Source organism: Protopterus annectens, chromosome 4.part1, assembly GCF_019279795.1.
Source record: "Protopterus annectens isolate FY-2018-M chromosome 4.part1, PAN1.0, whole genome shotgun sequence".
NCBI lineage: Eukaryota > Metazoa > Chordata > Ceratodontiformes > Protopteridae > Protopterus > Protopterus annectens.
The window spans coordinates 707,158,116-707,174,178 of record NC_056734.1 but is presented as its reverse complement, the minus strand read 5'-3'; positions in this window follow the sequence as shown (position 1 = coordinate 707,174,178).

Genomic DNA, 16,063 nt, shown 5'->3' with positions numbered 1-16,063 from the left:
TGTCTTGAGGGAAAATGCTGTAAAGGTGTGCTTTTTTAGAACTGGCATATCTAAAGGTGCTGCAACACAAGAAAAGTGAAGATTATTCAAAATATACAGATTTTCACGGCCAACAGAATCACTAATTTGAATGGGCTGAGTTTCTTCAGTGAAACAAGATTTAATAAATCATTCTGTATTGAATGAAACATACAAAATGGCTCTACATCAATGCAGGTCCAAAGTTTTAAAACTTCTTTTCTCCAAAGCAGGTATTTGCTATCCATTTACCTCTTACAAAATGTAACATCACTGCGATTGCCAAGTCTTGTGGAAAGTATAGTTCTATGTCCTGTGGCAGTTTCAAAGGAACTGCTCATATATGAAAAAATATCTCAAACATGCAATGTCTGTTGTAATGGCAGTGTATACCTACTTTATACCTTTTTAAATTGCAGATGCATATTTCTTTATTATGTTTATGTAATTCACCTTGAAAAATTAGAAAGCATATTTTTTTGAAATTCTTGCCCTATTCCCTTTTTGCTTTAAAAAAATAGTAAAGGGGGTTTACTCTGGAATAGACTTCCCTTACATACCAAGCAATGTGATTCCTTGTGGGCCCTGTTGGCTTTGAAACATAGCTTAGACAATTAGATTGGTACCCTAAAATGCATTCTTGGACTTACGAGCCTTGCCCTCCTTGAAAAGGTTGGTAGAGCCTGAAGGTGAATACTGACAAGGCACATATGGATGCTGGTCTAAACAGCCACATATTTCCTAATGATTCCTGCAATTTTTATAAACTTTGAGTCTAACTGCATACATAATGGACTGTCCTTCCAAAAGGGTATAAAAGGAAATGAACAGATCTGGTATATTCAGCTTTAGTGTGAAACCCATTAGTTATTACTGTTGGTCAGTCAGTTTGACAGTTTGATTTGACAGTCGGTCAAACAGAAAATTAAAGTTGATTTGGCTACCACTGAAACATCTCGACCCTGTGGAATTTTGTTAAGGGGAATTATTTAGCTACACATAAAAGTTTCTTCAAAGACAAACAGAACAGAGTTATACAAAGTTAAAGATACAGTGGGCAGTCTGCATCTCTTCTTTGACTTATAGTATGATTGTACTTCTGTGATATTCAATATTGTTGTATTTCTATGGTACACAATACGACTGTACTGTTAAACTTACCAATTCAGTACAAAAGGAAAACAGCAAGGAAAACAATGTAATACATAAACTGCCACAAATGTGGGATGATTTTTAGAAAAAGACAACTTTATTAAGTACCCTTCTAATAGAGAGCTATTAACCTGCAGTCTCATTGCACAACATAACGATAGGCAATGTCAGTTAACAGAGATTAGCAACAGTTAGCGAAAACAGCTTTAAAAAAACTGTTACAAACTTCATGTTACCACCAAATGTTTCAGAGTGAATGTCTAACACCATTTAAATCCATTGACACAACTTCTGTCTACTGTCTGTGTGGCAGCGCTAAATGTTTCATGTATTTTTTCTTCTATAGCTATCAGTACATTGCAGCAGCTAAAGCTGCATGTGGTACACATAGGAGTACCAACTTACTATGTGTTTCAGACACGGAAGCCAAAAAAAAAAATAACTCAGAGTGAAGCAAAGCTCAGGAGGTGAATCTTGGCAGCCAAGATAAGAACAAATAATAAGTGCTATGATCAGAGACCTGATCATAATTCTTCAAAGTGCATGGAGCTTTATGGGCTTTATATACTATTAGTTACAGAAAAAGGGAAAAAAAGTATAGCGGTATAAAGTTGGTATAATGTTTAAGATTTTTACCTTACAATCACAAGATACAAGATTTAATTCTCATCTTTGAAAAAGAAACTGGATAGGCTTAAAATAGCCCAAAAGTACAGCTAGCCTAGCAATTAACTGTGAACCTATTTATATAAAGTGTTTTATAGGCTGTGAAAGCTATCAAATACTTTAGCACTGCCAGTACAGAGACAGCAGGCATAATTCAAGTATTCCTATAAGGAACAAACAGCTTCACAAGCTGTGAAACACTTGGCTCTGTCATTCCTTTTGTTTAAAAGGACAGCAGAGTGAAGTATCTAACAGCTTCTGCTGCTGTTTTTTGCCAGATGACACTGGCCGCTGTGTTAGTCTACAGTCCAAGACCTGACCTTAACATAGAGTAGGGATGCATAACAAAAGCATATTAAGCATCTGAAATCAGAAAGTAATCCAAGTACAGGATTTTAACTCTGATATAAGGAAGGAAAATGGAAAAAATACTCAAGATGTAAAGAAATTCTGAAGTTAGGAAATGCGAAGTTAGGAAAAGGGAGAGGGTATACATATAATAAGGTTAGCATAAAAACTGAGAATAACTTTGTGTCTTCAAGTATGTTAAAGGAGGTAAAGGTACAAATGGATTTATAGATTGTTGCAGCATTTGAATGGTGGCTAGAACTAATGAGAAAATAATTACGGCTGGAAAAGAGGTAAACAGGTTAATGGTGAAAGGAGTAACAAAGATAAATGGAAGCCTGAGATTAAGCATCTCTGGAGAGGCGATAGTAGGATGAGAGAATTCTTTAATAACTGGATATAATCAACGCTAATTTTTAAAGAAAAATACAAAAATGTAGAAAACAAAATTGAAAAAAATCATGTAAGAAAAAAAAAAACAACATAAACTATGGGATCATATGAACTACAAAGCAAGTACTTCTAAAGACCATATATGCCTGCAAAATACCATACTCACAATGTACCCACCACATTTCCAGGAAAGGAAAACATGTCAGGATGAGAATGACCTTGTGGGTACTTATTCAACTATTAAGGCTAGTCTTGAAGGGTAATGACTCTATAGCTTGATTTCTGTATTCATGTTGGTAGAGGTTCAAATTCTTAGCTCAGGTTTTTGGGCAACTGTTCAGATTAAGACACACCATTTTTCTTTTGCAGCCATGGGCCTGGTTGGGCATGTCTGTGATTGTGATCAAGAGGAAGAATAAATATGAAATCTTACATTCAGTGTACTATAAACCTAAATTCCTCTACTGCTCGGTACAATGAAGGCTGTCCTCCGTCAACAATAAAATGCTTAAACGAACTGAGCGAACTAAACGATAAAATTAAATTACTTTATTGACCACATACAAACAGATTGAGCGCGCTTTCGTCTCCTATCATGAGACTTCATCAGAATCACATGTAATAACATTTTCCTGTTTATATACTCACTTAATTAAACAATCATTAGCTAATTATTTGCCATAACAATGAATTAAAACCAATTCTGGTTAACCCTTTGTATGTAAAATCTATTAAAGTTGTTTAAAATAGAATCATATATAAATAAATTAATACTTCACATAAAAATATGTAGGTATAAAATATATAAATAAAATATGCTTCTAATATACACATATACTTCAAATTATTGATGACATTAAGTATTTAATATTTAATATTTACCTATTGTAGGTTCAAAAATACTTAAAATCAAGGAACAACTATTATAATTGATGTGTCTATTATATAAAAAACTTTTTAACAAAAAACTTTTTAACAGAAATCAGGAAGGCAGATGAAGGCTTATACATATGATGTAAATAACATTGAAAAATACACATTGTATTGTAAAATCTCCATAGAAATTGTATATGACCTTATCATATTTCCTATAATATTATTATTATTAAAATATTAACTGTTGGATGGTGTAGGATGTTGTATATATTTGTTCAAAAATATATAATTGTTTTGTCATAATAAAACCAGTGTATCAATAATATAAAATAAAACTAATGTTCTAATTATTAAAAAACTATCCAATGGACTTATCAAAGAATTGTATAGAGGTTGTTTGGAAGTTCCTTCTACTTCTTTTTACGCTAAATTCATAGCAAAGTATAATATTATATCTACTATAAGCCAATGTTAAAATGTACATATGTCATTGCCCACCTATATGCCTTATTATATGGTCATATTTTGTTGTATATAATGTAAAGCACTATAGGTTTTTTATTTTCTTTTTATGTTTTCTTTTTTCTTTTTTATATTTAATGACAGTAACTTCAAAGCAGGTTTAATGGAGATATGGTCATTCATTCCTGGATGAACGCAAGAATCTAATCTCATCTGCCAAATCATCTCACGATACTCCAGGAATGTTTCCCAATCACCTCTCCTTTCTTTAATTTTTACTTCCTCTAATACCCAAAATTTTATATTCATGTTTTTGCAAATGGTTGAATGTCTACAAAGTGCATTATTCTCATTCCTGGATGAACGCAAGAATCTAATCTCATCTGCCAAATCATCTCACGATACTCCAGGAATGTTTCCCAATCACCTCTCCTTTCTTTAATTTTTACTTCCTCTAATACCCAAAATTTTATATTCATGTTTTTGCAAATGGTTGAATGTCTACAAAGTGCATTATTCTCATTCCTTTTGTTAATGTCCCTAATATGCTCCTATATATACGGGTTCTCAATTGCCTTTCAGTCTTACCTATATAATATCCCCAGCATGATTGACAGTAGGCTAAATACACCACGCCTCTTGTATAACAACTTGAATATCCAAAACTTCTAATCGTAAAGTTTATGCTGGGGATATTTATTTCTTTTTTACAAGCTATAAATGGGCATTGTGCACACCTCCCACATTTATGTGTGCCCACTTTCAACAATGCCCCATCCTTTGCCTTCCCCATCTTTTTCTCCAAGATACTCTTCAAATTCCTATTTCTCCTAAAGGTGTATTTGAGTTGCTGTTGAAATATACTTGTCCTTGTCGGCATTCTTTTGAACATATTCCAAACTTCATTAATGCACTTTTTTAACCAACTTATATCAGAGTAATAAGTTAAAATTAATCGAGGTATATCCTTTTCCACTGTTGTTTTTCTTTTCACTATATTACTGTCCCTATTCATATATTCCTCATTATTCATAATAGTATATGTACTAATGCTATTATTTGTGATACTATTATAATACTGTTCACTCACTAATAATGGACCATATTTACTATGACGTTTCTTAATTATTTCTTTTTTAATAGTTTGCACCATATTGTCAGGATATCCTCTTTCCTTAAACATCTCTTGTACGAACTCCACTTCTCTTACAAAATCAGTAAAGTCTGTTGTCATCCTGGACACTCTAATCATTTGTCCTTTTACCACATTTCTTTTTAAGTGGTAGGGATGATCACTTTGGTAATGTAAGTAGGAATTCGAATAACATTCCTTTCTAAAGATATTTGATTTGTATATTTTCTTAATATAATCCTTATTTATCCTAACATCTAAATAATGTACTTCATCCCTATTACTCTCATATGTGAACTTCAAAAAGTTAGTACTATCATTCAAGTACTTCATGAATTGTTCAACTAATTCGTGTGAACCATCCCATATAATAATAATGTCATCCAGAAAACGGAAATACCTTATAATATATTGCTGGAAACTAGACCCAAAAATATATTTTTTTCTCCCAGAATAACATTATGCTATTTGCATAAATGGGAGCACACGCTGAACCCATAGCAACTCCATCAAGTTGATGGTAGATATCTCCCTGAAAATAAATAAAATTGTATTTCAAAACCAATTCCATATTTTCAAGCACTAATTTAAATTCATCAGGGCTCAGCATGTTAAATTCAATAATCATTTTCTCAAACCATTCCATGCCTTCCTTATGTGGAATTACTGAAAATAAATCTTTTACATCAATTGTTAAAAATAAATACCCTTCATGAAATGGTATTGTGTTAAATTTCTTCAAAAAATCCCAAGAGTCTATCAGAATATGTGCATATTTTAAATGAAACTTTTTTAGCTTGGTATCAAAATATATTGCCAGCGGTTGAGTTTTGGATCCCCTAGATGTCACTATCGGTCTCATTGGGGGATCTATTATATCTTTATGTATTTTTGGGATACCAAAAATTTTTGGTATAACTGGTTTAGGGACTCTAAGGAAGTTGTATAATTCCACATCAATAAGCCCTTGTAACAAGTTATCTTCCAGTATTACGTCTATTCTTTTATATAAAATGTTCAGTTCATTTGTAGAGATGATACGATACCTACAATCCATATCTAAAATTTTGTGCATTCTCTCAGTGTAGTCCCAACAGTCCATGAGGACCACCCCACCCCCCCTTGTCAGGTTTCATAACTCTTATTCTTTTGTTGTTACTAAATTGTTCTAAGATACTCCTTTCTTCTTCTGTAAGATGGTCATTTATTTGTTGATGGAGGACAGCCTTCATTGTACTGAGCAGTAGAGGAATTTTGTTTGTGAAGTTAGTACTGGATTCGCCAGTAACTTGTGTTTTGTGTACTATAAACCTAACCAAAGGAGTATTAACAACCAAACTATACATAATTTGTGCCTAATTTTTAGCTGTGTCCTTATTTTTTGCTCAGAGCTTTACTCAGTAAGTACTTTTTTGAGAAAAGTTGGTGGATTACAGTCAGTAAACCCTGCTAATAATTATTGTTACACATTTTGTATAAAAACTCCTACTTCACAGGCTTTCTTTAGTTTTAAGTAATAGCTTATTTCCAAGTTTTACATGGCAAAACATCCCGTATGCTGATTTTATATGTTAGGAAGAAATTGTCTCAAAACACTTCAAGCATCAAAAAGCAGTTTATTTTGGATCATTATTTCTATTACCTGTGAGATGGAAGGAGCATGCCACACAAATTATGAAACTAGTTTAAACTAGCTGGGATAATTAAACCACTGACTCTGGCAAATAATACCCACATGAACCAGCGAATCATGTTTTTAAAGGACTGAAAGTCTTATTAACCCATGTGTTGGTAATACTGTCACTGCAACAAAGCACAGACTTTAGAAAATCATAACCAGTTATTTTCACAACACATTCCAGTAAAACCTTAAAAATTCCAGTAGAATTTATTTAGCTAGCTAAGATTTAGGTAATTTCAAAATCAAGTTGTTAGAAATTAATTGATAGGCGCTGGACAGTGCTGTATGGAAAATGTTATGCTATGTCCTCAGACAATTGTTACTTAAATTTTCATATAGCTGAAGTAAAGTGTTTCTAATGAAAACTTGGCATAGTTTAAATGTACATGGCTATATTTAAGGGTAGGGGGCTGGTATAATGGTTAAGGTGCTTACCTCACAGACACAAACTACACAGTTTGATTGTCATCTTTGAGGGAAATTGGCTAGACTTAAAATGGCCAACAAGGGCAGCTAATCTAATACTTAGCTATAAGCCTGTTTTTTCATTTGTCACAGAAATGTTACATAGAGGGAAAGGCTTGATGCCGTACATCTCAATATGTTTTAGTCTGATCAATTGGCCATTTTGGTGTAACCATTCATCATATAAAAGTATAAGAAGTCCATTAGGATGAAGTCTTTAATGGCACAAAAAACAATCATGGATTTGTACTAATCTACATCACTTTATCAAAGACCCTATTCCTTGAATAACTATTCATCGAACCCACTTAAGCAAAACATCATTTTAGCGAAAGATCATTTCAGCAAATTGTTTCACACGGAAAGGAAGTAGTTGGTCACCATCAGGAATTTTCCCCTTTTCTCCACTGTAGTGTGATCTTGAAGTAGGTATATTTAGCTAGAGGGGTGTGGGGGAGGGGCAAAGCCCCCCACTTTGCTGAGTTTTAAAATGTGTAGTGATTGTTATGGTTGGTAGCTGGCCCACTAGCTTTTTTCCCTGTGAAAATATTTGCTGAAATGATCATTCACTAAAATGACATTTCTCTTAAGTGGGTTCAGTGAATAGTCTTTTGCTGAAAAGACTATTCAACAAACTGATATAGACCTGATTTCCACACAGGAGTCTGTAAGAGAGAGTACTGAGATGGGTCTGGGCTTCTAGCTTATTTTAGTATTTATTCAGCATTTGTCAATCGGTTACGTAAGCTGGTCCAAGAACCTTTTTTAGCCACAACTTGGGCCACATAGACAGGACAGCAAAACACAGTAAAGAATGCACAAAATATATATGCAGAAAATATTATATACAGACAGTGGGTAACACAGTAAAGCAAGGACAGTATCATATAGCAACAAGCTTAACAGCAAACAGTATATATAGTACAGAGTACAGACTATATCAAGTAGCAAAAATATTATGTAAGATAGTCAATTGTTACAGTCATACAAAATTGGTACAAACCAGGATGTGCACTTCATCTATCAAGTATCGAGTGAGTTTAGAGTAAAAACTGAATTTAGCACTAGGACTAGGAATGTCTGAGAGGTAATCAGAAGTAAGCTATAAATCACATTTAAAAGAATGCTACTTGTTCAATGCTAGGCTAAATAAAAGATCACCAGCAGAAGCAATAATAATTACTCCAATGTTCCCCACCATAGAGAGGAAAAATATCTATAATACAAAATTAGTGTGTAGTAGCTAGAAACTGTGCAATAATTAATCTGCATGATATGACTGACACTTGAGTTTAATGAAAGATCATCAATAAATGTAGAAATCATAGTCCACCCCACCTTGGAGTGAAGAAAAATATCTAAATTGTAGCTGTATGGCTGCATCTGAGCTAAGTGCGCAAGTGCCAGGGCTTGTGAAGGAAGCCAATAATCTTCATCAATACAGATTATGATGATAGCAAGAGACTCTAATGAAAGGATTAAGAGCTAGGAAGGGATGTGAAAAATATGCACAGGAGGAGGTAATGGGAGTATTATAGGATTACACAGAAGAATATAAAATGCAGAGGTATACAAAAAAGATGAAAGGGAATTAGTTGCTAAATAGAAGGGGGAAATATTAGTGAGAGACAGAAGTTGAAAAGAGAAGAAATAACAGTGACACAACAGGCTACAGAGCATGGTAAATAAAATAGTGATGTGGATAAAAATGTCATTAGGTATACATTTTGTAAGCATGTGGATGAGTATCAGAGAAAGCTTTTTATCAGTGTATTAAATTAATGTTTAATGGAATGATTTACAGTAAGGAGACTGTAAATATAGTTACAAGGTTTATGAAAGGGGATAAAAAGCATACAAAACTGGAGGCTTATAATGCAATCTTATAATGCAATCTGTGCAATACAGTTTATAAAATCCTTATGATTTTTTTTAATTAGGCTTCAGAAGTGATTAAGGGAGACTGTATAGGAGGGAGTACATATAACTGAAGGGAAATGAAACAGAAATACTAATATTAATAAATAAGGTAGTGGATGCAATAATGAGAAAGGTTAATGACAGAAAGTTAGTTTCCTATGATATTAAGGCATATAGCAAATTTATAAATATGTACAGAAGAATTTGCAATGTTATGGATATGGCAGTACAAAATTAATATTACTGTGAGCATTAGGGATCTCCTTATGTGAAATAATGTTTTATATGGTCAAGTGATAATGTTCTAAATGCAGCAAAATGTGTGACATCGTGGGTAACAGAACTTCTGGAGGGGTGATGTATGCTGACAATGTGGTGATTATAGCTAAGAATTAAATTAAGATAGTAGAAACTAAAATAAAATGAGAGAAAAATTTGTGAAGTGGGTTTAAGAAAGAAAAGAAAGAAAAAGGATTGAAAAGATGTGTAAAAAGAGTGAAATATAGTAACAGAAAATAAGAAACATATGGCAAACACACAGGTAAAGCTTTTAGGTGATCTCTAAAAAGAAAGTGTATTTGAAAAATGAGACATTAATGAAGGTAGTATTTATGTACCACCTTTGAAATGTGAGAAAGACATTAAATATACCAGTCTCTTTTCTTAAAGGAGACAAAATTGAATCCATCTAGAATATCTATTATTATAAGTCAGAGAAAGGATTTTTTTTGGGGGGGGGGCATATTTTATTCATTTATTTTAGAAATGATTAAAGAAAAGGAATGTAATTGTGCAGGGAAGCTGTTGCATAAAAATATAAAAAACATATATAGTGAAAACTTTAAAATGGGGAAAGGGAAAGAAAATATAGATAGAATACATCGCAATACCAAATATCATACATTATGTAGAAGATGGGTCATGAAATTATGGAGACTAGAAGAAACATTGGCATTGGAAAATTATGAGTGAATTTTATTTGAAAGATGAATATGGGCATTTTGGCTTGCAGGAATAGAGAATGATTAAAAACAGATTTACTATGAGGAAGTATATGAAAAGAATGATTTTTATATGGTACATTTCACTCAAATGACTGTGAAGAGTAATGTAATATATTTTTATTAGAAAGGAAATGAAAGGTGCATTTCTGAGGTACAATAGGATAAAAAGTTTTTGGGAAAGAGTATATGATATCTGCAAAGCAAAATAATTAAAATGTTTTAGTATGGACGTGACTATAAGCTGATTATAAATAAGGATTTGGCTGAAGGTATTAAACATATTGCTAGGTTGCTACAGTCCAGTTTATAAATAATATGGAAGAGAATGTTCACTGAGATTTATAACAAGAAATGGGAACTGAGTGAAATAGTGAGGGATTTAAGATTATAGTTATTGCAGAAAATGTGGGAAGATAAATTTGGAGAATAAAATGCTTTATTTTACGTGTTACATATATGTATATATTTTGTCACTAATATCCACATAAATGATCAATTTGATATGTATACGGATAAAAAATACTCTTTTACTTCCTGTGAAAGTAGAGGCTCATGGCCATTGCTGCTGGCAGGATATCTAAGGTAGATAACAATGAAACTGACATAATTCTGGAACTGCAAGAAGGTGGAGTAGCTGGAAAAGTTTTTAGAAAAATGGCTTGTATTTAATGTATTGATCTAGCTTTGACTTAGAGACAGACCATGGAAGGAGCTACAGAAGAATTGCAGCAAGAAGAAACAAAGAATGGTGAATCATTTGCAAATCTACACATCTGATGCCTGTTACATCTGCAAGAAGTGGGGTATATTTTAAAAGCCATGACAAAGAAAATGCGCCAAATTTGTGTAAAAGATAACATGTTATAGCTAATGATGTTACTAAATGCATAAAATGTCAGAATTATGACACTTACGAGTGGACTTCCCTGAAGGTTTTAGCAAAGCAACAGGTTCTCGTGGCAGATGCTAAAGCTATAAATAATACAATTGTGGATGAAAATGTACATAACGTACAAAATGTGGAGTGATGGGAAGGGGGAGTTTATGAGTGCTAATATTGCTGGCAACACTGTTGATTTAACAGAATGTACAATTAATAATTAAATTTTTGCACTGCAGTCTAAAAAGAAGGCACTTCTTGCAGTAAAAGTTATTGTAAAAAAGAGAAGTCACAGACTCTACTGAGGAGCAAGTAATATCTAGGAAGGGAAAGATAAAAACGTTAAAAAATTAAAAATGTGAATTTAAAATGTTTATATTTAATTTTAATAGAATTAGGACTCTGATGAGAAGCTAACATGTTGCATTGGTTAAGAACATGAGTGTGATATTTGCATACTTCAATATGTTAGATCAATGTAAAAAGTAATACATTTACTGTATCACAGTGAGGGACATTATTTGAACTTTGGGTACAGAAGATTGCTCTAGGGTGGATATTATATTTCAGAAAGGGAGCAAAATCAATATACATAATTAGTTTATTGTTATTCAGGAAAGAGCTTTAATATTTGATGGCTTATTTCGAAATATTTATTTAAGAAATTGCTTTGTGCATGCTCCTGACAAAAATAAGATAAGTGTAAGAATTTTTGATAAATTAGACCAATACTTGTTAACTTTATAGTGTTGTATGCAGAATTTTGTTATTTGGAAGGGAGGAAGAAAAGAAGAAAATAAAGGAAGCATTAATAAGAAAGTAAGAAACACTAATAAAAATCAAGTCTGCATATGAATCAACAATCTGAATGGACATATATGAGAGGTCATATTAAAGTAAAGAGCAATTATATATCAGGTGGTCGGAATTTTAATACATAAAAGAATACATTAAATAAAAAGAGTTATAAGGAGCCATGATCTACTGTTTATGAAAAGATAATATATTAAACATTTTAAACATTATGGTGTGAATGAATATGAGAGAGTTTTATACTGTCAGGAATTGAATTGTGATGCTTTTTAAATTAAATGAGATGGGAGTATGAGTTTTTGAGAAAGAAAGATCAAGAAAGCAAAGGATAAGAGCATGTAAACAAGTTGAATAATTTCATGAGTTATTGGAAGATAGGAAATGGCAGTTTTATAGGAAGGGCAGTGGAATGTATATGATTATTGATTAATTATTATTATATTATTATTATATGATTATTGAAAAGTAGAGTACAAATTAGATAAATATGCAAATCTTTACATTTGATGGGAAATATAAAAATGAATCCATTATTAGCTGGTAAATATCTGGTTTTGGTTTACCTAAGGAAAGTAATGTATTTTGCTGAATAATGATCAATAAGTTACTATAAAGGTATCTTACAGATTTTCTGTCTAAACTACAAGGGAATAAACTAAAAAAAAACAGGTGGCAAGGATGAATATAGAAAAAAATCTGTTTTTACGAAAACATTTAATTAAGTTGTTGTTGTTGTGTCTTTCGGCTTTTCCTGGTTAGGGGTCACCACAGCGAAACTCCGGTCCGCTAATGATTGGCAGTTAATTTTTACGTACTGAGTTGCCAGCCCTAACGCACAACCTTCAATGAAGGTACGCCCATTCACGCATGTCTCCATGCAGAAGACGCTCTAGCTGAGAGTCGAACCGATCAGCATCTTACTGTGAGGCGACAACGCTACCGCAGCACCACCACCGCGGATGGAAACATTTAATTAAGATTAATATTAATTACAGGATATACTTGTATGGAAGATATTAAAACAACTATAAAATGCAAAGGTTCTTTTTTGGATGAAAAACTTATGTAATCTGAAAAAAAAAGACAAAAGAAAGAGAATGAAATATGAGTCAGGAATATGGGATTTTATATGGAGACCGGCACATAGGAGAATGTCACTCAAGGGTGACATAAAGTATACAATAAAAGAAGAAAGGCTTTATTTAGAATGCAATGTAAATGAAATATAAAATATGTTACTGATATGTAAAAGATTATCAAATTTCTGGGAGATGTTAGCAGGAAGAGGAGGGTGAATTTGTTCAAAGATTAGTCTTTAGAAAATATAAGGATATGAGAGTTTAGATAAGAAGATAACAGACAAAGGAGATATGATTTTAGTACAAAGTATATGGATGCTACGGACAGGAAGATCTGATGAAGCTTTAGAAAGCAAACCGCCAAGTAATGACAAAGGCACTGTGCAAACATTGAAATGACTGTATGCTGTAGGAAAGTGGTGGTATCATATTCTTTTCTTTATTCTCTTTAAGATGATCTTATATGCATCATTTTCATTGTTTGTTTTAAAAAGTTTATTTTCATTTATGTGTGATACTTTGAAAGAGTGCACATTAACTTATGTTTTTGATAAAACACCCCTAGTATTTTCCAGTTACAAGAAGAAAAGGTGGAGAAACCATGCAGAGACATGTACAGTGGATATAAAAAGTGTACACACCCCGTTAAAATGCCAGGTTTTTGTGATATAAAAAAATGAGACCACAATAAATCATTTCAAAACTTTTCCCACCTTTTATGTGACCTATAACCTGTACGATTCAATTAAAAAACAAACAAATCTGTTAGGGGAAAAATATAAAAATAAAAAAAAACGTACACTATGCTGGTTGCATAAGTGTGCACACCCTTAAACTAATACTTTGTTGAAGCACCTTTTGATTTAATTACAGCATTCAGTCTTCTTGGGTACACACTTGCCATCAATTAAAGAGACTTTGATTAACCCCAAATAAAGTTCAGCTGTCCTAGTAGGATTTTCCTTTTATTATTTATTGACATTTGATTACCAGGAAAGTCAGAATGGATAGAAGTCCATTTTCTGCGAAGGCTCAAGGAGAAAAGCTCCAGTTATTATAAAACATTTTAACAACAACAATTTTACAATCTTCAAAAATAAAAAAAAAATGCAGTTTAAATAATTATAACAAATTAGACATATTATAAAATACTGGTCAAGAATTGAACAAGGTATATGACAATCATTTAATATTTAGAGAACTTTTACATATCTTGTAGAGGAATTAAAGGTAGCTTAGACTAATACAAATAGGAATTGCAATATGAAGTGAGGGAAAACACGCTTATGGTATATTTAGAGAGAAAGACAGGGAAGATAATTAGTTAGTATGGATAGAAGTGAAGAAAGGAGAGTAAAGAGTTGTAAGGAATCAAAAGGTACTTGTTCACATTTAGGGATATAGTTTAGCCTTGTTTTGAACAAGAACAGAACCAGATTTTAGCTAGGAAGTCTTTCAGAGTGGTTTTGAGGGAGGGAATAGACCTGATGGATACAGGTAAGAAGTTCAAGGCCTTAGCAGCCTTGTGCAAATACAAAGAATACTCAGCAGATATGCTAAGTTTGTGGACAGGTGGCAGTTTTTGTCACTGGGAGCATAGCTGTGTAGAATATTTTTAGTGCTGGACAGGCAGATGGATGCTGGATAATTTTATAGGTGGTAAGAAGTTGTGTATATGTTAGTTGTAGTAGATCTAACCAGTTTAGGCTTTTCAGTGCTATACAGTGATGGGTTCTGAAAGGGGTAGGTGCTGCAAATTTAACAACTTTGTTATAGCATCGATCAGAATTTAATTTTTGTGAAGCCTGGAGGTTAATAAGAATGGGAATGTCATAAAGAAAAGTGGGGAGGACGTAAGTAGTGTCAAGTGTAGTTTTACTTGCATCTGTGAGAAAGGTTTTGGCTCTGTAAAGCATCCCTAGTCTTTGATGATTTTTTTATGCAATTTTGTATAAGCAGGTCAAATTTAAGATGCTCATCCATTATCATCCCTAATAATCTGTTGTGAGAAGTGACTTCAATGCTTTTATTATCAAAAGAGGGGACTTTAAATTTAGTTTTTTCATGAGAGAGAGATTTGGGGAAAAAGTAGAATTATCTTTTTTTTTTTTAGGGTTAAGCATGAGACGTGAGTTACAAAGTCATATTTCAGTATCTGTTAAAGCTTCCTGAGTAATTTTTGGAGGTGTGTCATGCTGTTAGATGTCCAAATGTGTAGTATAGTACTATATTAGGAAGGTCTGTTGTGTGGATGTGTGGAGGGTGTTTGGGAGAATGTTAAAGAGGAGGGGACCAAGGACAGAGCCTTGTGGTACACTAGTGATGACTGCGAGGTACGTAGAGAGGGTGGAGTGCATTTTACTGACTGATATATATTGGAAAGGTAGCTTTTAAACAATAGAAGGGTGGGCTGAGGTAGACCTAATGAGGACATCTGAAGTGTATGTTTGCTGTGTCAAACTGTGTCAAACATTGCAGACAAGTTTAGAAATAAGGAGGACACTAGTTTGTCATTATCTCTAGTTTTATTGACAGTATTTATAGAGGTTAAAGAAGCAGTGGCTAGTCTACAACTATGGCCAATGACATTCAGGTTACTGATACGGTATTTGATATTTAATTATATAACATTTATGTATGTATATATATATATATATATATATATATATATATATATATATATATATATATATATATATTAGTCTGATATTTATATGATGCCTTATGAGCTCATGAAGCATAACTTTTATAAACAATAATATGACTCTCTTCAAATGCAGTCTGGAAGATTGGATGGGAAACCATAAATTCACCCCGGGGATTCCTTCTGTGTCTCTCTTGGACAGGGGCAATTGGTGAGGATTGTGGAAATAAGGGTAGAACTTTGCTATGCTTGTAAGGGCACTAGGGCCATTAGCCTAGTAACTTGCTATGATCCTATGATCCTATGAGTTTTGAAATAAAAAAAAATATATGATAATTATTTAAAGATGAAAAGGACTGTCAGATGAACAGTGACAGAAGACCATGCACCATACTAAATTGCCCACAGATATCATTGCTTGCCTTATATTCTATGTGTTTTTTGCAATAAAGGAAGCACTAACCTGAATGTCATGGCCCATAGTTCTAGACAAGACGCCACCTATTTAATACACAACCATATGCTGTACA